The 25,092-nt window shown below is 41.6% G+C and overlaps 1 protein-coding gene and 1 pseudogene across 1 annotated transcript in view; one reads left to right on the forward strand and one right to left on the reverse strand.

Annotated features, from left to right (window-relative positions):
- The window catches only part of GPC3 (glypican 3), a 459,253-nt gene that overhangs the window by 182,733 nt on the left and 251,428 nt on the right, over nt 1-25,092 (forward strand). The window lies entirely within an intron of this gene.
- LOC129564594 (ATP synthase F(0) complex subunit g, mitochondrial pseudogene) lies at nt 2,391-2,829 on the reverse strand (annotated as a pseudogene).

Raw genomic sequence — 25,092 nt, forward strand, 5'->3', positions numbered from 1 at the left:
CACCTAAGGAGATTTCAGAACAAAATGAACCCCCTAAGGCTAGGTTGACAGATACCATAATAACCAATATCTTCAGAGTTCTGCATGCTTGAGTTTTATAATACAGTGGATGAACTCAGATTGAGTGTGGAACCTGGAATTCTTTGCTCATGTCCCCCGAAATCTAAACACCCTGATTTATTATCTGTAATATCTGGGCTGGTCTATGTATTTATAAAATGTTCTCTGTGTTGAGAAGATGAACATTTCTGTGGAACATTGAGTAAGTTCTTTGATTCTGGGGAATTCTCAGATGGTGAAGTGAAAGTCACTCAGTTGTATCCAACTGTTTGCGATCTCATGGACTATACAGTCCATGGAATTCTCCAGGGCAGAATACTGGAGTGGATAGCCGTTCCCTTCACCAGAGGATCATCCCAACCCAGGAATCGAATCCAGGTCTCCCATATGGCAGGCAGATTCTTTACCAGCTGAGTCACCAGGAAAGCCATCTCAGATGGTAGAGGTGATCATTTGAAGCCAAAACAGCCATCTAATCATCGGGAGACATAATTATTTTTACCTATTCCAATTATTGAATTTGATTCTTTTTTTCCCCTTATTTTGTCTGTTACTTTTTTTTGTACAAACTCATTTTCCCCAAGGCAGTCAGTCTTTGGGAGGCCAAAGAAAGAAGGGATTAGAGGTATCACAGGTCAAAGAAAATGCAAGGTCAGTTGGCCAGCTCTGTTCAGAAGGGTGCTGCCAATTCTAGGTGGCTCCCAGCAAACTGGTAAGAGAGCAGAGACCTCTCTGTAAAGTTATTCACGTTCTCTTGGGTTGACACACTGACCCATCAGGTCACCCTGGAAAAAGTGGAGCCTATCCTTTATCCTTTGAGGCTTCCCTGGCAGCTCAGCTGGTAGAGAATCTGCCTGCAATGTGGGAGACCTGGGTTCAATCCCTGGGTGGCATCCCTGGGAAGATCCCCTGGAGAAGGGAATGGCTACCCATTCTAGTATTCTGCCCTGGAGAATTCCATGGACTATACAGTTCCATGGGGTCGCAAAGAGTTGGACACGACTGAACGACTTTCACTTTCACTTCATCCTTTAGACAGAGGGTTAGATAAAGTGCTAGTGGAAAATTCTGCCTTTTTTCCCTTAGTCTCAGACTTTTGACCTTCTAGTCTCCAGGAATATGCAACCTGTACAGTCATACAGGGGGGTTCCCTGGTGGCTCAGCAGTGGAGAATCCACCTGTAATGCAGGAGCCACAGGAGATGTGGGCTTGATCCCTGGGTCAGGAAGATCCCCTGGAGTAGGAAATGGCAGCCCACTCCAGTATTCTTGCCTGGAGAATCCCATGGACAGAGAAGCCTGGTGGGCTATAGTCCATGGAGTCAAAAAGAACTGGACACGACTGAAGTGACTTAGGTCTCACGCATGCACAATCATATGGAGCCCTGCGCTTAGAAGGGCATGCTGCTGCTGCTGCTGCTAAGTCGCTTCAGTCGTGTCCGACTCTGTGCGACCCCATAGATGGCAGCCCACCAGGCTCCCCCGTCCCTGGGATTCTCCAGGCAAGAACACTGGAGTGGGTTGCCATTTCCTCCTCCAATGTGTGAAAGTGAAACGTGAAAGTGAAGTCGCTCAGTCATGTCTGACTCGTAGCGACTCCATGGACTGCAGCCTACCAGGGATTTTCTAGGAGGGCATAGCACTTGGTTAAATGTTGTCCACTTGCAATTCTTAATTTTTTATTTTTTTTATATCAATCACTTATATTTATTTCAGGACATAATGTACTATTTAGACCCAAAGACAATACTAAATCATAACCCTGTTAAATATCTATAAGATATTTTATTTTTGCGAAGATAGGTCCTTAAAAACTGGACAGATTAATAATATAACAAATATCAAAATCAGATGAAAAATATGTTATTGCTCTCATTCACTCTGTCCTAATGTTAAAGATGTTACAAAGATACACAGATTATCATCATGGTGTTCTTTTGGGAGGCTATATTCAAGCTGACAAAAAGGTGTTGTCAAAGGGATCTTTCTCTTTTTTTTTTGCAAAGAAACACAGTCCAAATTGTATTCTTAATGCTATGTGATTTTACTGTATCATGCTTGGCACATGGTATTATTATTTCTCCTACTGGAGCAAGTTCTCATTTTCTCAAAGCCTCCCTCCCCCCAGCTTTTCTAGAAATAAAGCTTAAATATCATTTATTTCAAGCCTTCAAAATAAAGTTAACCGCATTTATACAGGTACCAGATTGGTATACTCATATATATCTTTTCCAATTGCCAGCTAAGCAAAGGCATGCATTTAGAGCTGTATTAATATATTAAAGCAAAAGACAACCCGACTAAATATCAAGAGAAATTGTGACCTTTCATGTAGTGTTTGATAGAGAAAACACTGATTCTGACACATTGTCTTATTTTATTCAAATAGCAGTCTGCTCACACATGGTCCAAGAACACTTGAATAATAAAGTAAATATAATCACGTGTTAAAAATTGGTCTTCAAACATCATAGCCAATGATGCCACGCTTGCCTATGATCTCGCCAACGTAAAACCACATCCACACCTCAGTGGCCACCAAACCATTCAGTAGAGCTTCCTTAACAGTGAGCTGTTTGAAGCTACTGGTTTTAGCACTGTTGATAATTTTTTTCAAGCTCTGAATTGCTGTAGGGATCTCAGCAGGGGTTGGGGGAACCAGCTCAACCTTGGCATAGTACCAAAATGTGGCCAATCGAGGCTTCGAGTAAGTCACAGCAGCATGACCAGCGCCGGGGCCTTCCGCGAGGTTACAGACAAACTGGGCCATGGTCCTAGGACGGAGAGCCCGTCGCCCCAACTGGCTGGCTGAATGTTACCTGCCCGGAAGCAATTCTTAATTTTTTAAACAAAAGGATGCCCTGCATTTTTGTTTGCACTGTTGTTGTTTGGTCACTAAATCGTGTCCGACTCTTGAGACCCAATGGGCTGTAGTCCACCAAACTCCTCTGTCCATGGCATTTTCCAGGCAAGAAGACTGGAGTGGGTTGCCATTTTCTTCTCCAGGGGATCTTCCCAACCCAGGGATCTAACCCAGGTCTCCTATGCTGCAGATGGTCTCCTGCATTGCAGGCAGATTTTTTTTTTTTACTGACTGAGCCACCAGGGAAGCCTTGTTTGCACTGGGACCCACAAATTATGAGGACTTATCTGCTTGTACCATGTCCTGCTTTAACAAGTGATGGCCTGAGATGAAATAAAAACATCCTCCACCCTTTTTTGCACACTTTCATCTTCTATATGCCACCCCAGCTCTGTCCAGTGAAGGAAGCACCAGATTATACTAATTTCTACCTAAGTTTAGAGGACCTAATGGCTCTCACTTCCAAGGACGATTTTCTTTCTAAAAGAAGGTAGCAGGCAAAGGGTAGTGTTCAAGGAATGCATTTTTAGGTAATTTTTTTGTTTGTTTTTGGCCTTTTAAAAAAATATAAAGTGTTTATTGGGACTTCCCTGGTGGTCCAGTGATTAGCACTCTGCGCTTCCACTCTAAGGGGTTTAGGTTCGATCCCTGATCAGGGAACTAAGATCCCACATGCCTAACACTAACCCCAAGATCCCACATGCCATTCGGTCAAAAAAAGTGTGTGCGTATATATATTTATATATTTATATGTGTGTGTATAATATAAATATGTTTATTATAGTTATGGCAGAAACAGGAACAACAGCAATAGTTGAACTTAGCTGTTTACAAAACTCATTATTGCAGATTGTTCCACATACAAAGCGCAGGCAGTGTGATAGTGTCTGTGTTCTATTCAGGAAAGGTAAATAAACAAGCTCGACGGATCAGACAAGTTCCTGAAAATAAGCACGTTCATCCTGTGTCCCATGGGGTTCAAATGCCTGTCTACAATACCTAAGAGCTTTGGTACTGGCTGTTGGAGGACTGAGCCCTACTCCTTCTTCCCTTGCCAGCATCAATTAAGGTAGAAGTTTTGAGAAGCAAAGCATACAAAAGGGGGAGGTAGTGTCATGCCAAGGGACCCTTTCAACATGGGCCAGCAGATCTGAAGACACATAGACCAGGATCTCCTCTCTCATGAACACCATCATTGTACCATCTATCTGACCAGCATTTCTTTTAATTATTAACAGTCTGATCTTTCAGTGAAGGAAAGCTGGTTTGCTCTGTTATTTTTGCCAGATAAATATAAAATGAAATGTACCATCTTAATGTGTTACTGAACTCCAGCTGAATTTGAAGTTGACCTTTCTTCACCTGTGCTAAAGAAGCATTATAAAAAGGGATTTCTTGATGTTTTGACAAACTTAGTCTATTGAGAAAAGATTTATAAACATGAGTTATCGGGAAATTTCTTAGAATTTTTTTTCAGGAAGTAGGAATTTTTTTCTTAATAACATTGAGAGATTTGAGAGAAGACTTGAGAAGACTAGAACTAAGATTTAACAATTATTTATTTATTTTAGATACAAAACCTAAGAAACTTGTCCCTAAGCATTTAAAGAAATTCAGGGAACATGGGGCTGGTGATCAGAGAAAATTCCAGAAGTTTAGCTTTATGAGGGTAACATCGGTTCAAGTAAACATGGCAGTAAATGATAAACATGGTAGAGGTCTACTGATTTAGTCCTCTCTAGGCTTTCTATATGCTGCGCCTTGTGTTTAGTTCTATGGAATAAAGATGAATATAGTAAGGTCTTTGTTCTTGAGTGCAAAGTCTAGGAGGGGAGATAGACCTGTGCTCAATTGGGATATCTGATTTCAGCTGAGCCCATCTGACTCTAGTTAAGAACATGGATTTTTAATCCCTGACTCTAAGGGCAGAACCATAAGGAGCAGCAGCAAGGGAATCCAGAAGAACTAGATTTCTAGCCAGGAAATCAAGACAAGAACTGAGTCAGGCAAGATAGAGTGTCAAGGACAGGCGCAGGATTCCCTGAACTGACCGAGGTATGTAAATCTCATTGAGTTACTAAAGGCTCCCTTACTGCAACTGGAGTAAAATGTCAGAGCAGGACTAGAAGCCCAGGGAGACTTGATGCTGAGCATTGTGCTTTCTACTAGCTTCCCTGGTTTCAGAGATTATCCTGAGACAAGGTAGGACTGGGCTTGTCTGTGGTCACTCAAAAGTAGTAGTGATGAGATTTAGTTAGGTTAACTGTGAAGGCAAAGCGGACAGCGTTATGGTTTCTTGAACAAAAAAGAAAAAGTTATCTCTGACAGTTTATAAATTGTACCACTTAAGCTTTGGATAATTTGAAAAAAAATGTGTCCTCAGAAATCCTAATTTGACTGGTGACTACCCAAGTAATTGTAGCAGTGGATATTAGAGAAACCTCATCTAAATAAACACTGAACTGATCTATAGGAATAGAGAATGTTCCAGAATTTAAGTAGGCTTCCTTCTAAGTAGTTTCTGTTTTGAATCCCAGATAATGTATAGCCAGTTCCTAATTACCATGTTTTCACTGAAAACCATTTGTTTTCTCCCAGTGCACCCCTTTCTTGGTATTACTATGACAAATGTCTAACTTGTCAGTACATTTGTCTTCAGGCACATTTAAGGATTTGTCATATATGGTGGGAGAAGGCAATGGCAAGCCACTCCAGTACTGTTGCCTAGAAAATCCCATGGATGGAGGAGCCTGGTAGGCTGCAGTCCGTGGGGTCGCTAAGGGTCAGACACGACTGAGCGATTTCACTTTCACTTTCCACTTTCCACTTTCACACATTGGAGAAGGAAATGGCAACCCACTCCAGTGTTCTTGCCTGGAGAATCCCAGGGACGGGGGAGCCTGGTGGGCTTCCGTCTATGGGGTCACACAGAGTCGGACACGACTGAAGTGACTTAGCAGCAGCAGCATATATGGTGGAAAGTGCTATTTTTAAACTCATACTTAAAAAAGTGTATCAACTTAGGGTTGATTTTGTACTTCTACTTTAGCATTCAGAAATGAAAGTTTCTTGATCGTGTTGAAATGTTTCTCATTGCCTTCTAAGTTTAAAAGTAAAAATATAAATTACTGAAATATTAAACTATTAAGAAATAGGTCTAGTCTATGTCCCTGAGGACTTTTGCTCCATGGAATGTACTTGACTCCATGTACAATATAGATGATGATTGTTTATCTGGGATCCTTATGAGAGGGTTGACCCACCATTTTTCATATCACAGCACCACAAGGAAGTAGAATAGTATTCTAGCACATAATGTGTTTTTCAAAAGCTTCAAGGTAATTTATATTACTTGTAATATAACCTTTTTAAAACAGAGTTTTAGGTCCATAAGTATTTAGATACATACACAAGATAGTAACGTTGTTTTACTGTTTTTTTCTTTTTGAAGATTTGAATGAAAAATTACATTTCACTGGATAGTTTTTATGACAATCTATCTTATCGGACCAAAGCCAGGTTGTTCAGAATAGAAGCTGGAAATTTTCTCTTGTCTCACCCCACCTTGACCAGGCATTGCAACATGAATTTGGAATTGGGACCATGTGTGACCCTTATCCATTTATTTAATATTTAATCCTAGGAAAGCATAAGCAGACTCTCTGCCTTTGTAGTTTTTCATGACTATGACCACTTTATGTGAATTACCACAAGGGGAGAACATGGTTCCTGACAGGCAGATAAAGGATAGTGTTTCTGAAGGACATTTTTCCTGACGAATATAACAACTTCTTGAATGTTCCTTGCTTCTTTTGATTATATCAGTTGTTTTCTGCTTGGAATAATCATATGTGTCTTAACTACTAAGTTTTTAAAAACATTCTATGATCCACACATTAGATTATTTTCAGTTGGCAGATTTTAGGCTGAAGGCCTAAAACAGAGCTTGATTCAGTTAAATAGTCATCAAATGCCTCTTTGTGTGTCAGGCTCTGAGGTAAATACTCCGACACAAAGATGAGAGAGACAAAGCCCCTAGCCTCTAAGGGCTCACAGTCCAGTGGGGTATACTAAGAGATGAATGGATAGTTTCCGTGCATCGTGATACACTCAGATGGAGGTATGCAAAAATGTGCGACAGGAGTGAGAACAAAGATTGTTTCTGCCTCTTAGAACTTGTTTGCCTACTTGCTAGTCACCAAATTTTTACATATTCCTTAAACTAGACTAGGAAGCCAGTAGCATCTTCTGCTGCTTAGTAGCCAACCTTCTGTCCTATGGAAGGGCATTTACAGTGGATATGCTTTTGAGCTCAGATACATTTAGGCTCTGAGATAGCTGAGGCCATTGTGGATGCAGGTTTCCAACCCCAATTCAGGGTAGTTGGTTTTGGCCTTTGCCACAAGGTTGAGAAGGAACAGACAATGAGTGGAAGCAGGAGGAGGGGAAAAAAGGGGAAAGCTGGAGAAATACTGGGAGGAAGGAGGAGGGAAAATAAAGCAGCAGGAATGGTCCACTCCTCCGGTCCCCAAACCCAGGTGCCTTCCAGGCTAGAAAGGTTACTGACCCTGGTGTAGACTTTGTGTATGTTCAGTAAGCTATATTTAGCTGTTTACTCCTCCAGCTCCTTCTTAGCAACTTTCACACAAAGGAGGCCTCCTTTGTGCTTAGGGACATTCTCTAGCACTTAAGTTTTTTCCCTGGAATTCACAGGCCCTGCTCTGTTCTGTGTTTTATTGCTTTCAGCTTACTTCCTGTTCTTTTGATTAAAAACTAAAGCCTCTGTAGAAATGATAAGAAGTTTAAAAATGGAGCAGACACCAAGCAGTGCTTACTGGTGTCCACACCCTGTCCAGGTGCCGTGAATCTAGGGCAGCTGGGGTAAAAATGCTAAATGGAACCAGCTTTCTGCACATGTCTTGTGCATAGGAAAAAGGAGCGCTTTTGAAAAGGCTTTGCTTTTTTGAATTTTCTGTGGAGCTATTTATGTAAGTTTAGAGCTGTTTATTTTTTTTTCTTTCATTCTGCTGTGTCGTATGTAGATGGAGAAATCTCCTATATTAGCTTGCTTTAAGTGATGCTAAAGGGGATACATTTGCTGACACTATCAGGGGGCCGTCTGAAAATGATTGCCTCCGACAGTCCAAGATGGACCAGCTCCTTCTTTTTACCTCCTGAGGGTTGAAACACTCTCAACTTTATTAACAGGAACTTGTAGGGACAAGCCTGCTAAGCTTATCTAGTTCCAAATGAATACTTTAATTCATCAAAAGCTTACAGCGAGGTCTGCAGTTTTATAGAAGAAACACCATACAGAAGCCTCTCAGAGGTCCCAGGCAGTGGTGTGTTCTGAAGCTAGAGATTATTGGTTTGCCACACAAATATATAGAGGTTGTTAGTATTTTGAGCAGACTGCAGTTTGTGGCCTGAGGGGTTGTGTGTAACACTGGAGTCCATAAAAGGATGTGCCTAGGGAGTAGAATTTGGATATTCTGGGTTTGGTGAATTAGGGGGAAATATAAAGAAAATCTGTTTAGGCATAAGACTTGGACTATATTTACTAAGAGCATCAAACCTGTTATTTCACAGGAAGGAATGGTTAAAATTAAATCTGTACATTACAGGAGCTAAGAATTCAAAACCAATAGAATATGACATCATAATCGAAATTCACATATTAATGGTTTTGGATTTTCATTAAGGCCTTAAATTTCTTAATAGAAATTATGTACATATGCCCATATGTATTTTCATGCAAACCTTTAATATTGTAGCCGAGTGCTCAATTTTTGGATTTAATTATACTCTTTAAAAAAAAAAAGCCCCAGTTTATAATGGGTACAGTATTTTAATTAAAGTGTACTTTTAGCAAGTCACAATGATAAATTTCTTGGAGAGGCAAATAATCAGCTTGTAATGTCAGCTTACTTTGATGCCAGGAGTTGGCTTTTTTTCTGGGTGAGAGGGATCTTGGGATGAGCATAAACCAAAAGATTATCATTATCATTTTATTACATTACTCTAATTAAAGAGAACACATCAAAAAGAAGATTGCATTTGGCAGCCCTTTACATAATGGGCTTTTGTTACAAGGAAACGTGGCTCCCTCCCCTCGTGTGTATAGAGCAACGGGACACTTCTGGCAGCTGGCCATGGAGTCCGTCCTGGCTTTGGCAAGAACAGATGGTTTTGGGGTCTGTTGTTCACGTTTGATTTCCATGTTACAAATTTTGAATGAAGTCTTTACTGAACCCTTTGTCCTGCAGTCTACAGCTCCTCACGTCAGGGGGCAGTTAGGCGCCGTTCCTGACATGCCAATTGAACACCCGAGCCCTGCCTTTCTTCAGAACTTGGATTCTCCCTGCCTCTGGCCTGCTGCTGGACGGAAGCAGTAAGTGTGGGTCTACTGCCCTCCGGCGTCCAGCTCGGAGAGGCACCGGGTAGCCCTGCTCCGAGCGCTGGGAGCCCAGGGCAGCTAAACGCCTGAGCTGTCTCTCTGGCTCTTGGGAGCAGGTGTGGAAGTGCCTGCTGGAGTACCAGATTCTTATCAGGACGTGCAGATGCTGTGGTCTGTAGACTTTCTACTTTGGGAAGGACCTTGTGTTCATCCATTTCACCGCTTTAATTGTCCCACTCTATACACGTTTATTGAGCATCTACTATGCTTTTAATTTTTAATTCAACAGATACTTTTGGCACCTACTGTGTGATAGGCACTGTGCCCTGAAGCTAGGGCTCTAGCAGTGGAAAGGAGGCAGTGATAAAGAAAAATCTCTGCCTTAATAGAACTCAAATTCTATTGGCAGGTGAGGAGGTGGAGGGCAAGGAGACAGCAAACAAGGAAATGTGTAAATAAGGCAATTGAAAATTTGTGTCAAGTGCTATGATGATGTAAAGGTAAGGCAGACTCGAGTAAAAGAGTGAGATGGGTGGTGATGAGATGTTAGGGTGGTCAGAAAAACCTTCCCAATGAAGTAGAATTTGAAAGGAGAGCTGAATTAAGTGAGGGTGCTAGGGAATGGAGGTCAGAGAGGGGAAGAGATTGGCCTAAAGACAGCTTTTTTCACAGCAGAAGTATGACTAGAATACATGTGTCCCCCGACTCCAAAGCAATGATCTGTCTCTGCACTGCATCCAGATGAAATAAGTGGAAAAAAAATCGTTACTGAGCTTCTATATATTGAGAGGACACCTGGGCCCTGGCTTATGAGGAGAGACACAAGCATGAGTTAAAGTTAAGAGAGAGGCTAGATCTCTAAATGTTTGTGTCTGGCAGGTGTCCTTGGCATAGAAAAGTGTGCAGTTACCTGCATGAATGGCAGGCTTCCTGCTCATATATCTCACTGTAATCCTGTGGTGTCTGAGAGTAGCCAGGGGAGTGCTAGGTGGCTGTGTGTCTTAGAGGAAGGTTCCAGGGTAGATACAACACTAGGTCATTTGCTGTTTCTCCCCCACCGCCTAACCATCCCCACCCCCTAGCAGAATGGCTGCTCCTTGTATTCTCCTAGAGTGCTTGTAGGAAGAGAGGGGCTGTCTCTGCTTGCTTTAAAAGGCGCCAAGTCAGGAGAACTCTGTGGAGAAAAAGTCTCTTATTCACAAAATGGCGGGGGTGATGCTCAAAGGTCATCAGATTCAGAGAAAGGGTCAAAGCACTAATGAAGTGGAACCCTCATCCACATGGCAGTCTAGTCACTTAGGATGGATGGAGGAGACACTGCCTTTGTTGAGAGCCTGCCCTATGCGCACTTTCTGGCATAACCTTGGCCCTCCCTGCTTTTTACGACTTAACTCCCATTCCTTTCATGGGGTTATCCATACTGTGTGTTTTGACTTCGGATCTTTCTTTAGAAGAAATAGCCTCCTGTTCTCATTTCTTTTTACATAACGATTCAAAGATTGGAAGGGAGTATTTTCCTAGTTGCCCTTTAAGGTTTGGTTTTCATCTCTTTAAAATCTATTATCAAATGTAGATATGATGTCATATCTGACAGCCTAATTGTGGACATGCCTTTGAACACACCAATAGGCGTGTAGTATAAGGGTGTAGCAAGTGACCAGCTTAAACTTTATTTACCTCTGGTTTTTCTGCTGCCAAAAGGAATTTTTTTTAAGTGAGCGTTCTTGGAGTAAAGAAATTTCTAGCAGAAAACATGTCCTTTTGAAAGATAAGGATGTTTCATCTCCTATAATAACATAGCCTTTTATGTCCCCCACCTCCAACTTGGAGAATGACACATATGACAAAGAAGAGTTTGAAATGAAATGTGATGAATATAATTGGAGGTCAGCTTTTTGAATGGTCATTGTGAGTGTAATCAGTCTCCTGAAGAAATGATCGGCCCCTCTTCCCAGGGAGAGATGCTTCTTGTGGCTGGTAGGGGAGGAACAGGTTCTTTTTTTGCCTCTGGCGCTTGCTAATATCCAGGAATTCTTTGCTGCACATACTTCTTTCTTGGGGCTTTATCATACATTTTCATTCTCTCTCCCCCTCTTCCTCCTTTTTCTCTCTCATAAATCAGCGGGGGTGTGTGTGTGTCTGTGTGTGTGTGTCTGATCTCCACTTCTTCTATGTAATCCAGACAATTGACTCCTCACTTATCAGTTAATAACTAATAATGCACTGATTACCCTAGACTTCTCCCAGTCCCAGTTGGGGAGGAATCTGCCCTCATTGACCTCTTTTCATTGTATCTCTTGCATCAGCATTGTTTTGGAAATAAGTAATAGCCTTGGGGAGCTTAAATAAAAGCCATAGTTAAGCAGGAGTTCCCCCAAGCTTTTAGCTGACCAAGAATTTTTCCCTTTGGGAAATTCTTCCACCAAGTGCGCTTTGGTCTCATTTACAACTTTGTTTGGTAAAGTTGAAGAATAGCAAAATGATCCATTTGTGTTTTTTCAAATGATAATAGCTTGTATTTGCAGGGTCCTTTGAAAGCATTTTTGTATTAGTTTCATTTTTCTCCTGTAACAACCCTGTGAAGGATATAGCATCATCCTGTTTGATGGTGAGGCAGCAAAGTGTAGTTGAAACCCTTTCAGACTCAGAATCAAAGGACCTGGTCTCGGTTGGTGGTCCATGGAGGTGACAGGTGTCCCCTGAAGACTCTGAAAATAGGTTGTTCTCTGATAATTAAACTTTAAACAAGATGCAATAGATCAAAGCAGAGAGGTGTCACCGGAAGGTATTAACATTGTTAAAGAAGTGATATGTCAAGGAGAACAGAGGCTGGAGAGAGTAATTGAGGGCATTCTGCAGAGCCTGTCTAGTTCTGTCTAAGGGCCAGTTCCTGTAGCAGGTTTATTTTCATTGCGGAGATGATTCATTAGATTACAAAGACCTGATACCACTGAACGTGATTTCAGTGACTCATCTGGTAATAATTCTGACTCACTAATCAACCCTCTGATTATAATTCATCTTTTCATGTAGCTTGTCAGTGGAGATATGACCAGGAATATGAGAATCTAGTCTCCCTAGTAGTCGTAATTCATATTGCAAATGAATACCTAGGCATTCTGGTTGCATATGCCAGTTACTTGGGATCTTTCTTATCATGAGTCAATTGAACACTGGGACACTGACAAAATAAAATTTGTCAAAATGAAGCCTCTTCTGTCAAAATGAAGCCTCTTCGCAGTGGTTGCCTGGTCAGTTGGCTTTCCCTGATGACACCCTTCATTATGACTATGCACACATTCTTTTGAACATCTAGGGATTTTTTGTATTTATAGACTGTGCAAACTCGAGCAAGTCATTCCTCTGCTCTGAACTTGGTTTCAAATCAGGAAAGGAGTATGTCAAGCCTGTATGTTGTCACCCTGCTTATTTAACTTATATGCAGAGTACATCATGAGAAATGCTGGACTGGATGAAACACAAGCTGGAATCAAGATTGCCGGGAGAAATATCAATAACCTCAGATATGCAGATGACACCACCCTTAAGGCAGAAAGCGAAGAAGAACTTAAGAGCCTCTTGATGAAAGTGAAAGAGGAGAGTGAAAAAGTTGGCTTAAGACGCAACATTCAGAAAACTAAGATCATGGCATCTGGTCCCATCACTTCATGGGAAATAGATGGGGAAACAGTGGACAGTGACAGACTTTATTTTCTTGGGCTCCAAAATCATTGCAGATGGTGATTGCAGCCATGAAATTAAAAGACGCTTGCTACTTGGAAGGAAAGTTATGACCAACATAGACAGCATATTAAAAAGCAGAGATATTACTTTGCCAACAAAGGTCCGTCTAGTCAAAGCTCTGGTTTTTCCAGTAGTCATGTATGGATGTGAGAGTTGGACTATAGAGAAAGCTGAGCGCTGAAGAATTGATGCTTTTGAACTGTGGTGTTGGAGAAGACTCTTGAGAGTCCCTTGGACTGCAAGGAGATCCAACCAGTCCATCACAAAGGAAATCAGTCCTGAGCATTCATTGGAAGGACTGATGCTGAAGCTGAAACTCCAGTACTTTGGCCACCTGATGCTAAGAACTAACTCATTTGAAAAGACCCTGATACTGGGAAAGATTGAAGGTGGGAGGAGAAGCGGACGACAGATGAGATGGTTGGATGGCATCACCGACTCAATGGACATGAGTTTGAGTAAACTCTGGGAGTTGATGATGGACAGGGAGGCCTGGCGTGCTGCAGTCCATGGAGTCTCAAAGAGTCGGACATGACTGAGTGACTGAACTGAGCCTTGGTGTCTGCATTTTTTGAGTGCTTTGGAAACTGAAGAAATGTAAGGTAGTAGTAGAATGATGAGGAGGAAGGAAAAAAACAGGTTTGAGGTTTGGCATCAAAGGTAATTTGCCTGCATATATGGAATCTAGAAAGATGGTACTGATGAACCTATTTGTGGGGCAGGAATAGAGATGCAGACATAGAAAACAGACTTGTGGACACAACGGTGTAAGGGCGTGAGGAACTGAGAGAGCAGCATGGAAACATATACGTTGCCATATGTGAAATAGATAGCCAGTCGAAATTTGCTGTGTGATGTGGAGCTCAAACCTGGTGCCCTGTGACAACCTAGAGGGGTGGGATGGGGTGGGATGTGAGAGGAAGGTTCCAGAGGGAGGGGACATATGTGTACCTATGGCTGATTCATGTTTGTCTATGGCAGAAACCAACACAACATTGTAAAGCAATTTTCTTCTAACTAAAGAAGAAAAAGGTAATTTGCCTAGCATCACATATCTAGCTGACAGCAGCCATAAGTAGCATATGACCCTCACTGTATTCTAGGCACACAGGAGCAAGAGGTGGGGCCAGAAGCCAGATTTAAGATAAGATAGGCTAGAATCCCATGGGCAGAGGAGCCTGTCAGGCTACAGTCCATGGGGTCGGAAAGCATCGGACACAACTGATGTGACTTAGCACACACACAGCAGGATAGGATAGGACAGGGTAGGGTAGATATAAGTTGTGAAGCAGGGACTGGCCTTGCTTCTACGCGGTATTTAGGCTTCTGCCACTCTGTTTAGTCCACCTTGTTCAAAACTTCTTTGTGCTGGAGGGAAACGGTTAACTGAATTCCCAGGGGTTCTTCACCACTTGTTCAGTGTTCTTTTTGTTTAAAATCAAAGCCTGATTGCTGGAAGAACTAACGACCAGATTTTTTTTTTCCAGAAAAAAATTCCAAAAAGTTTCATACAGTCATTCACTCTGCCATTCACTCAGAACCTAGCTAGAATCCAGGAGTGTTTCTTTTAGATGGTTTTGCTGAGAGAAAAATATATACATTCCCATATCAGGTTATTGATACACAATTGTATCTTAATCCTCATTCCTTTGATATTGATAAATGTTAGTAGCTCCAGTCTGTTCTTCCTGGGTATAATTTTATGAGGTTCGGGTAGTTGTGGACCAGAGATTCAAATGGCCCTAGTTCTTGAGGACTATAGGAAATCCTATAGAAATGGAATTCTGTTGGGAACCCACTGCTTTGTGATTATATTCTATTGCTATAAACAGTATTAAGCATCAGGTTATTGGTCATAAAACCTTATGTAGTTAAATAATCACTACAGGTAGAGACCTATGGTAATTCCCTTGTTTTTGTCCACCTACCAGATGGACTGTGTATACAGTTATAAACTATTCGACTTGGAACATTTATTAGTGAAGATACATGCTTAATTGTGTTTAAAAGTCCTGTTGGAATTTCACACATACTTTATAAAATATGTATTCTTTATTTTGACAGGATTGTGTTTAAAGGAGTCTTTTGATGATAGACATTTATCTTTTCTAGATCTTTTGTCCCTGGCGCTTTGCTGTAACTTTTATAAGTCAGAGGGCTTATTGATCTATAGATTTTATATTATGCTGTGCATGAATAGCGATTGCTATGTTACTGGAGAAACTGACTACTGTATAGTCTGGGTGAGACATTGATTTTCATGGACTGTAGTATTCTTCACAGAAAGAACATGTTGAATTTTAATTTCCTGAGAATGTCAACTTGCCTTGCCTGCCAAGAAATTAATCTGAAGCTAGTGTTTGCTGGTGTGGCAGCAGTCTTTTACTCGCTCAGACATCATGTCATCTTATTACATCAGTATCTTTTCTAGGCATTGCCAATCCTTGTATTCAGAGTCTCATCTTTCCTTTTAATGGAAAGTAAGTAACCAGTGAATACAAAAACCTGTACCTGGCACATAATAGGCATTTAATTTGAGATATTTAATGAGGTATTGCAAATACCTGCTCTAGTACCAAGTTATCTGTATCTATAGTCGCATCTATCTGTCTACCTATCTGTATCTCATTTAGTCCTCAAAATGAATCCTGTGAGGTAGATACTACTCTTTCTTTTTCACAGGTGAAAAACTGAGGCTCAGAGAGGTCATTAAAGCTTGCCCATAGCCACCCAGCTGGGAATACCTAAAAAGTGATACAGCTATGGTTTGGACCTAGTTGACCTGATTTTGGAGTCTACTTGGCTATACGACTTCCTGCAAACAGACTGGGACTGACTTTGAGATATTCAGATCTACCCTGTCTCTGACAAATAGCAAAATAAGACCCTCCCACTTCCGGAAAGAGAATTATACCTGGTGGGAAGGTCTGTGCTCAAGCAGTGCTGTTTGTCAACACCTGTGCACATCCAGAAGTAAAGGCCCTAAGGGAAGTTTCTCCCAAGGAAATTCTCAGGCTGGTTTGTTCAAAGATGTAAATTTTAAATGGAACCACCTCAACATTTCCTACTGATTTATTGTTTCCTGAAGGGGAAAATCCAGTGGTTACTTAAAAAACAAAATAAAAGGCAAAAACCCTTATGCAAAAAGGAATGATTGTCCAGAAGAGGCAAATCCATGCAGACAGAAAGAGTAGGGCTTGCCAGGGCTGGGAGTGGGGAGAAGAGGAATGAGAAGTGACTCCTAATGTGTCCAAGGTTTCTTTTTGGAGTGGTTAAAATGTTTTGGAATCAGATGGCAGTGATGGTTATACATCTTTGTGAATATACCAAAACCCACTGAATTGTATACTTTAAAGGGGTGAATTTTATATTATGGGAATTATATCTCAGTATTATTTTTAAAAAGGAAACAGAACATCTGCTTAGAACATCCCCTAAGTGTTCTGAGATGCCTTTTTGTGGCCTATGACTTTTGACCAAAGATCAGTGAGTAACTTTAAAATCAGCTCTGTCCAGGGGCTTGTCAGCATGGACTCCTAGTTACCAGTGGAGATTTTTAACTCTGATTACAATTTTCCTATGAAAATCAGAGTGCCAATTTGGGTCCCTGACCCTCTGCAGAATATCCAGGTAAAGGTTGTGTTTTTCTCCTTAGAAAAAAATGTGAATAGTTAAAGTGTAACTTCCCCAAATAACCTGATTTATCTTAAAGTGCAGCAATTTGCTACACGTGCGGTTTTCAGAAAGCACTAATCAATTCCAGGTCAGAATCAGTTAAAGCGCCCCACAAATTGATAGTGAGGTCTTAAAAAGGCTCAGCAGCTTTGGAACGTTAAATTTACTTGCTGTAAATTTGGAATAAGAACATAAAGAATCACTTTCCAGCAAGATGATGAAAATTCATCATGTACATTATGTGTTTCTTCAGAAGCACACTACATTAATTTTCCAGCTCAAATAAGTGGAGGAAGTAAGGTTTCTTGTTACTTAAAAGTTGCTGTGATGTTTAGAGAGGCAGACCAATTCCATTAATGAATCCAATCTGCTCTGACTTGTGATACTGCCTAATGTGTCCTAAAAACCCTAACCTAAACCCTAACGCTGATAAATGTCATACAAACCAGCATTAGGCTTTTTCCCCTTAAAACAAGACTGAGAAGGTGTTTATAAAACTTAGTTTCGTTTCCCAAGGATCCAAATGCTTACCGTCAGCTCTTGATTATCCAGGCCAATCGTGGAGAGCAGGGGCATGGCTCCTCTGAAAACCTCTCTTCGCCTTTGGTGTATGTATTAGCCCTCATTTGACTCTGAGGGCTGCATAAGAATGAAAGAAGGTGGAAAATTTTTAAAAAGTCCCGCTGGTCAGCATCTCTCCTCAAAACCCTCTTCAGACATCTGTCCCACTCTAGGCTATGCTGAAGAATTATGGCATCCCCACTCAGCCCAGAGGGGCCTTCTAGCTAGATGAAAATCATGAAGTGTTTTCATGTTTAAAAGGCCGCCTGCTTGGTTGCAGGCCCACAGAGAAAAGTGAAAAGAAGAGCAAGGCAACATCAGCCATTCTTCCACCTGCTTTGCTTAACTTTGTTAATAAGCATGTGAAAGCAAAGTAGTCCACCCTAGGATACCTGAGATTTGCTGGCTTATCTTTGTTGGCCTGTCAAACACAGCTTTCCATCTCATCTTAAAGCACCCCCAAAAGTTTTGCAAATCTACGCTGTGGTCTAGAACTGCTTTACAGCTCCTGAAATGCAGTCTCTGTTGTTGTGAGTGATGGCAGCTATTAAATAAATCCTGGAGGTGTTGCCCTGAAACTCAGATCAGGAAAGGCTCATTGTACCTTGCCTTCCTATGGTCCCAACACCTCCAACTGTAGGATCCCTGGCTCTCTGTGGCCCCTATCTGCTTGGACTCTCCTGACCAAGCTGAGTAGTACCCTGACACGCTTTTTGGCCTGATGTCTGCTGTGGTAGCAGAGGTCTCTTGGTCCCCTCCTTGCCCACTGATTCTTTGACATCTGCCAGACTTCTCTGGTGGCTCAGTCAGTAAAAAAATCTACCTGCAATGCAGGAGACCACCTGCAGCGTAGGAGCCCTGGGTTCAATCCCTGTGTAAGGGAGATCCCCTGGAGGAGGAAATGGCAACCCACTCCAGTATTGTTGCCTGGAAAATCCCATGGACAGAGGAGCCTGGTGGGCTACAGTCTGTGGGGTTGCAAGAGTCGGACACGACTTAGTGACTAAACTACCACCAGGCTCTGCAGGCCCAGCAAACTCTGAGGGCTGGCCTCTGCTAACCCATCTCTTTGCTGTCTGAGTTGAAAGCTTTGGCAGCCAGTGTGCATAGATGTGTAACACCTATTCTTGTGACAGATCTCTGTTACCATGGGAACTAGGCACAGGAAGTCCATATACCAGACATCCAGTCTGAAGTTCTATGGTCATTTCTTGGTTGTTAGTGCTAATGGAGGGAAGCAGGGGCATTGGTAATCTGATTGAGTGGATGATCCCGAATTCATTTGTGTTTGATGTTGGAATGGACATGCACAGTCCATCAGCAGCCATGGATAAGCAGGCTACTCTGAGTCTGATTAGGACTTCCACCCTCTAGTAAGATGCTAGGAGAGTACAGAGAAGAAGAAATGGGGAAAGGGGATGGAGTAAGAGGGAGAGAGAGAGAGGATGGGGCGGCATGTGGAATAGGAAATGTGAAGAGATGTACTGAGAGAAGGAGTATGTCTATGAGTTAAAGCAGGTGGAGCTCTGAGAGCTTCCCAAGGTAACTGGCTGGCTCTGTTGGGCTCTCCTTTTCCTTTTGTTCACTAACCAGCAACCTCAGGTTTGCATTTCTATCATGGTTTCAAGCGTGATTACTCTTAACAACTGCTTCTCGGAAAGAGATCCACCTTTTTCTTATACTTTCTGTAGAGATGGAATTTAGCAAATGGTGGTAATTACGGTTAGGTGCCCAGCCCCTAGCAGAGAGTATGAGCTTGCAGGGTTCGGGTATGCACCATGATGTTGCTTTGGGGCTGGGCCAGGGGCTTAGGGCTAATACTCTGTCTCACACAGGGAAGATGGAAGGGAAGGTCTGCCCTTTCAGTAAGTAGGATCCCTATGGTGACTTTTGGGGCTTCCCTGATAGCTCAGCTGGTAAAGAATCCACCTGCAATGTAGGAGACCCTGGTTCGATTCCTGGGTCAGGAAGAGCCGCTGGAGAATGGCTAGGCCACCCACTCTCGTATTCTTAGGCTTTCCTGGTGGCTCAGACAGTAAAAAATCTGCCTGCAATGCGGGAGACCTGGGTTCAATCCCTGGGTTGGGAAGACCCCCTGGAGAAGGGCATGGCAACCCACTCCAGTGTTCTTGCCTGGAGAATCCCCATGGACAGAGGAGCCTGGTAGGCTACAGTCCATGGGGTCACAAAGAGTCAGACATGACTGAGTGACTAAGCACAGCACATGATGGCTTTTAGGGCTGTCTCTTCTTAGAGCAGTTCCTATTTTGGGAATGAGCTCTCTGATGAATCTCTAGTTTGCATGATTCATGGTGCTCTTTGCAAATGACAGGGCTTCTGACTCAAAAAGGAGTTCTTAATTTCTGTCCTCAGAAGTGCGTGTAACGTTAAAGCCCCAAGGGAGCCTAAATAAACTGTTGATGACATAGCAGAGGTTGGATTTCACACCAGGTAAGGTCCTTCTGGACAAGACTCGCATCTGATTCTCTTTGGGGCCCTTGGCACCCATAGTACAGTGCAGGCCCTCACTGTACATGGGAGCAGAAGCTAAACAAGCAAGGTACCTTTTAGCTACCTTGCATTTGCCTGGCCTCGGCCAGCTCCTCACTACCAACCTGCCTCTTCCCCACTTTCCTGTGGCATACTTACACCTATTTTCTGCTCATCCGCCTTGTCCAAAGGGTTTCAGAAGAGAAGTCTACTCTAATGTATCACTTCCTCCAAGCAATCAAGAGTTCGCCTTTGCAAATAGAAGTTCACTAGTAAAGAGAAGGGTGCAAGTTATTATTTTCTCAGTTTGTTGGAAAAGTTTTTTATTGGTCTCCTGTCATCCTGGCCTTAAAGTCATTTCATGGAGTCCCCAGTTGCCTCATTTTGAGCTGTGACACCTGGCCCAGCTTTAGCCTCTATGATCCTGGCAGTATATCCAGCCAGCTGTGACAGTTGCCATCTGGCCTGGCCTTTCACTCCTCTTGCATCAGGATTGACTCATGTGGCAGGAAAACATTCCCATTACCTTTTTGTGGATGAGGCATACCAGTGGATTTACTTCTGTAGTGAAGGAAATGAGACCGAGAGAGATTTCCTTCTAGCCTATATTGCCAGAGAACATCACTGTGAGGCACTTGGGAAAGAAAATATCGAGCTACCTTTGTAGATGCAGAGGATCGATTCAGAGAGAAAATAATAAAAAAAAAATACAGAATTAAAAAGAAACAATGTGAGGCTGTAATTGGAGGAGGAAATGCAATATTGCTCATACTGAGAACATCATTTCTGCAATAATTTTCAATAAGTCAGTGAGAACATTGTAATTCTACTGAGATTTGAAATATGAGAAAAATGAAGTAAGCATTTGGAATAAGCCATTATGGAGAAAGGTCCTCGATGAGTTGCTATTCACTATGACTATACTATAATGATACTAACACAGAAATCCTTTGGAGCCTCCTTTTTGGAAGTTTTATTGAAGTACTGCAGTTCATTGTTCTCTTTCTCTTTTGGGGTAACAACACCCCAGGTAGACTGCGAGGGGTTTGATCAAGGTGGTGATGTTGGCTATCGATCTCTCTTTAAATCTCTGGCAACCGAACCTGCTCGTTTCCCAGGTGAAGGACCACATATCTGAAGGGTGGCTATCACTGAGACTGCAGTTCCAGTGTTGCAGAAGCAAGTTGGTTGGTATATGTTCTTATATAAATTGCTTTCAGAGATAGTTAATTATTGTGAAACTGATCAGCTGGAACTCACAGTTAGCTCAAGTCTAGACTTCCCAGGCTACCAGCAACTACCTGTCTTTCAAACAGGGTAATCTTGGACATACATTGTTTCTCTTTAATATTATAAAACAGAAAAGCAATTAAAATGAGATATGAGTGAACCCTTTAGAAAAAAAGAATCTGTTGTTAAAGTACAAAAGAAAATATTGTATCTTTTAAAAAGCTTCCTTGTGGAGGGACAGGTAAGAAAAGGGATTGCTCTGAAACAGTTGTGGCAGGGTTAAGGAGAAATGAACTTTACTATTGAATAGTGAGAAAGCTATAAACTGCTCTTTTAGCCTCCAAATAGCTTTCCCTTTTTCTTTTCTTTCCCACTTTTATAACTCAGAAAAATGTATTGACCCTCCATAGCTTACAAGATCAAACCTAAACTCAGGCATGGTGCCTAGGTCCCTTCTCAACCTGGCCTCAGTCTGCTTTCAGCCTCCTTTTCCATATAGTCCCCATGCCCACTCCGTGTCATCCATCTATATGACATTTATACAGAGGCGCCATGCACGAGACATCATTAGGTTCGTTGTGATCTAGCACACATCATTTTACTTTGGTGGGGGCTTTATTAGTTTACCATGCATCCTACATGAGCTCCATTAAAATATTATGAGGTGCTATGTGCCTGGGCTATGGTTGCAGCAATAATCTGGAAGAAAAAAAAGGAGTCTAGGATGTGGTGGGAAAGGAAGAGTTGAAACAATGAGGGAGTTTGAAAAAATACCATTGAATAACAAAAATGATGGGTGTGATCTACTTCCTGTTTTTAATTTTTAGTGATTTTTTTCCAAACTCCTATGAACTCGTCTAAAATTATGCAAGATAAAATTGTCTAAGCCAATGAAACATTGCATAGTTACATGAAAATGTGTATAAGAAATAATGCTATTAATAATACTTAACATTGAGTATTAATATATTTATATATTATAAAGTATGTGCCAGGCACTGTTCTAAGCATTTTTATAAATATTTTACCTTGTAACCCTCAGAACAACCTTCTGAGGGTAGGTACTATTATTTTCCCAATCTTACAGGTAGAGAATCCAAGGTAATGAAAGTTTGAGTGACTGACTGAAGGTCACCCATCTAGCCTGTAGCAGAGCCAGGATTTCAAAGCACATGTATTCTGGTTTCAGAGTTCATACTTTTAACTACTATAATACACCTGTCTGTAAATGGAAAAGAACTTCAAAAAGTATGTAAATATATCTATGCACATATAGATACATTGACAAAGACAATTCAAATAAATAGATTTATAATTAAACTCATTAGACTCTGGTTGTTGTTGTCCCATTGCATCCGACTGTCTGCGACCCCATGGACTGCAGCATGCCAGGCTTCTCTGTCCTTCACCGTCTCCTGGAGCTTGCTCAAACTCATGTCCGTTGAGTTGGTGATGCCATCCGATCATCTCATCCTCTGTCGTCCCTTCTTCTCCTGCCTTCAATCTTTCCCAACATCAGTGTCTTTTCCAGTGAGTCAGTTCTTCACATCAGGTGGCCAAAGTATTGGAGCTTCAGTTTCAGCATCAGTCCTTCTAATGAATATTCAGGATTGATTTCCTTTAGGATTACTGGTAAAGAAGTTTAAATTCATAAGAAAAGGAAAAGAGTAAGAATGGTTTAGTGTCAGAGAGGTCAAGGGAAAGCAATTTAGGAAGGAGGATATCAACTGTCAAATGTCAACTGAATTAGTGATTAATTAACTTAATAATTTTAAGTAAGTCACTTAGCTTCCTTTGTAATTGTTTTCTCATTGGTAAAAATTGTTGTTGCCTTACAACTATGTTTGGAAGATTATTGAGATAATGTTAAAAAAGTCTTTGTCGTTTCCTTTGATAATAAAGACTTTTTTGAAATACCCCCACTCTATTGCAAACTGTGTCCTAACAGATAAAGCTAACAGCAGATTATGTGTGAATTTTCCAAGTCTTGTGCAGTAGTCTGAGGTGTTTTATGGGCTTCCCTGGTTTCTCATTGGTAAAGAATCTGCCTGCAGATGCAAGAGACACGGGTTCAATCCCTGGGTTGGGAAGGTCCTTTGGAGAAGGAAATGGCTACCCACTCTAGTATTCTTGCCTGGGAAATCCCATGGACAGAGGAGCCTGGGGAACAACAAACAGTCCATGGAGGTCACAAAAGAATTGGACAAGTCTTAGTGACTGAACAACAACAAAAGTGATTTATGTCCTTCAGTTCTAGTTGAGTGGCAATATAACGTGAAATGTCTTGATATTTGGAGGGAGTAAAAGCAAGCATATTCCTAGTTTGATATCTTGTAGAAAAACCAATTGATTGTCTAATTTTTCATTTTTAGCATTCATTGTGCACAGCGTGAACCATCCATGATGTCTAGTTGACGTCCTTTGATTTCTCATTCATCTGTTAACTCACTCATCCATTCATTTAGCAAACACACGTTGGGAACCAGGCTTCCCTGGTGGCTCAGTGGTAAAGACTCCACCTGCCAATGCAGGAGCTGCAGGAGACTACGGGTTTGATCCTGGGTCAAGAAGATCCCCTGGAGAAAGAAATGGCAACCCACTCCAGTATTCTTGCCTGGAATATCCCATGGACAGAGGAGCCTGGCAGGTTTCAGTCCATGGGGTTGCAATGAGCTGGACATGATTGAGCAACTAAACAACAAAATCGGGAGCCTCCTATGTAACCAGAATCTATCTAGGTGCTGTAGTTAAGATGAATGAGACACACAGTTCTTGCCCTTAGAGCACTCATATGGAGAGATAGGTTTGTAAGTATAGACTGTCATTACACCTTAGTGAGTATGCTTTAATATAAGGAGTACACACAAATTACTCTGGGTGCACGGAAGAGAGATAGAGACTAAGATAGGCAGGTTTGTTCTTTCTTTTTTTTTAATTTAGTTTTTTTATTGAAGGATAATTGCTTTATAGAATTTTGTTGTTTTCTGTCAAACCTCAACATGAATCAGCCAGAGGTATATATATATCCCCTCCCTTTTGAACCTCCCACCCATCTCTTGCCCCATCCTACCCCTCTAGATTGATACAGATCCCCTGTTTGAATTTCCTGAGGCAGGCTTGTTCTTATTCAGTTGCTAACTGGTGTCCAAATCTTTATAACCTGGTGGACTGCAGCGTGCCAGGCTTCTCTGTCCTTTACAATCTCCCGGAATTTGCTCAAATCATGTCCATTGAGTCAGTGATGCCATCCAACCATCTCATCCTCTGTTGTCCCCTTCTCCTCCTACCTTCCATTTTCCCCAGCATCAGGGTCTTTTCCAATGAGTCGGCTCTTTGCATCAGGTGGCCAAGGTATTGGAGCTTCAGCTTCAGCATCAGTCCTTCCAATGAATATTCAAGGTTGATTTCCTTTAGAATTGACTGGTTTGATCTCCTTGCTGTCCAGGCTGTTGATTCTTTTTCATTAAATTGGAAGTTTGTATAATCTTTGGCTCTTTCCAGGTGACCAAAATAGCAATAAGATGAGAAGTAGAGAACATAACTAAAATTTCTTAATCTTAGCAAATACACACACAGCAGAGACTTCCAGACTCTAAGGCCTCATGCCTTTTTAGGCAATTGCCATACAAGTGTTCCACCACCTTTATTACATTTGGATCTAGCTAAACCCATAGCCAAATACTTTTGATGTCAGCTCTGATCACATATATAAGCCCAGTGCCTTTGTCACATCTTTATATAACTCCTTTTCCCATCTGCTATTTCCTATCCCCCATGGGCCCTATTCTGTCATATTCAAAACAAGCTTTCAGAGGCCTTCAGGCAGTCCCAGGTCAGGAAAACAACCTGGTATTTCCAGTTGAGTCTTGCATGTCTTTGGCTACTATGACTAAATTTGAAGTGATTTTTTAAGTTTTTACCAAGTGGGAGATCATGATAATGCTGTAATAGACAATAGACTTTATGGTCATCTGACCCAGGCCCAAAAGTAGTTGATTATTACCTTAAATTCTCAGTTGTTTGTATTATCACATAATCACACTATTATTTCTATTAGTGTCACTTGATAAGAG

The sequence above is a fragment of the Moschus berezovskii genome, chromosome X, assembly GCF_049115385.1.
Source record: "Moschus berezovskii isolate FMDL1 chromosome X, NW_MosBer_1.0, whole genome shotgun sequence".
Lineage (NCBI taxonomy): Eukaryota > Metazoa > Chordata > Mammalia > Artiodactyla > Moschidae > Moschus > Moschus berezovskii.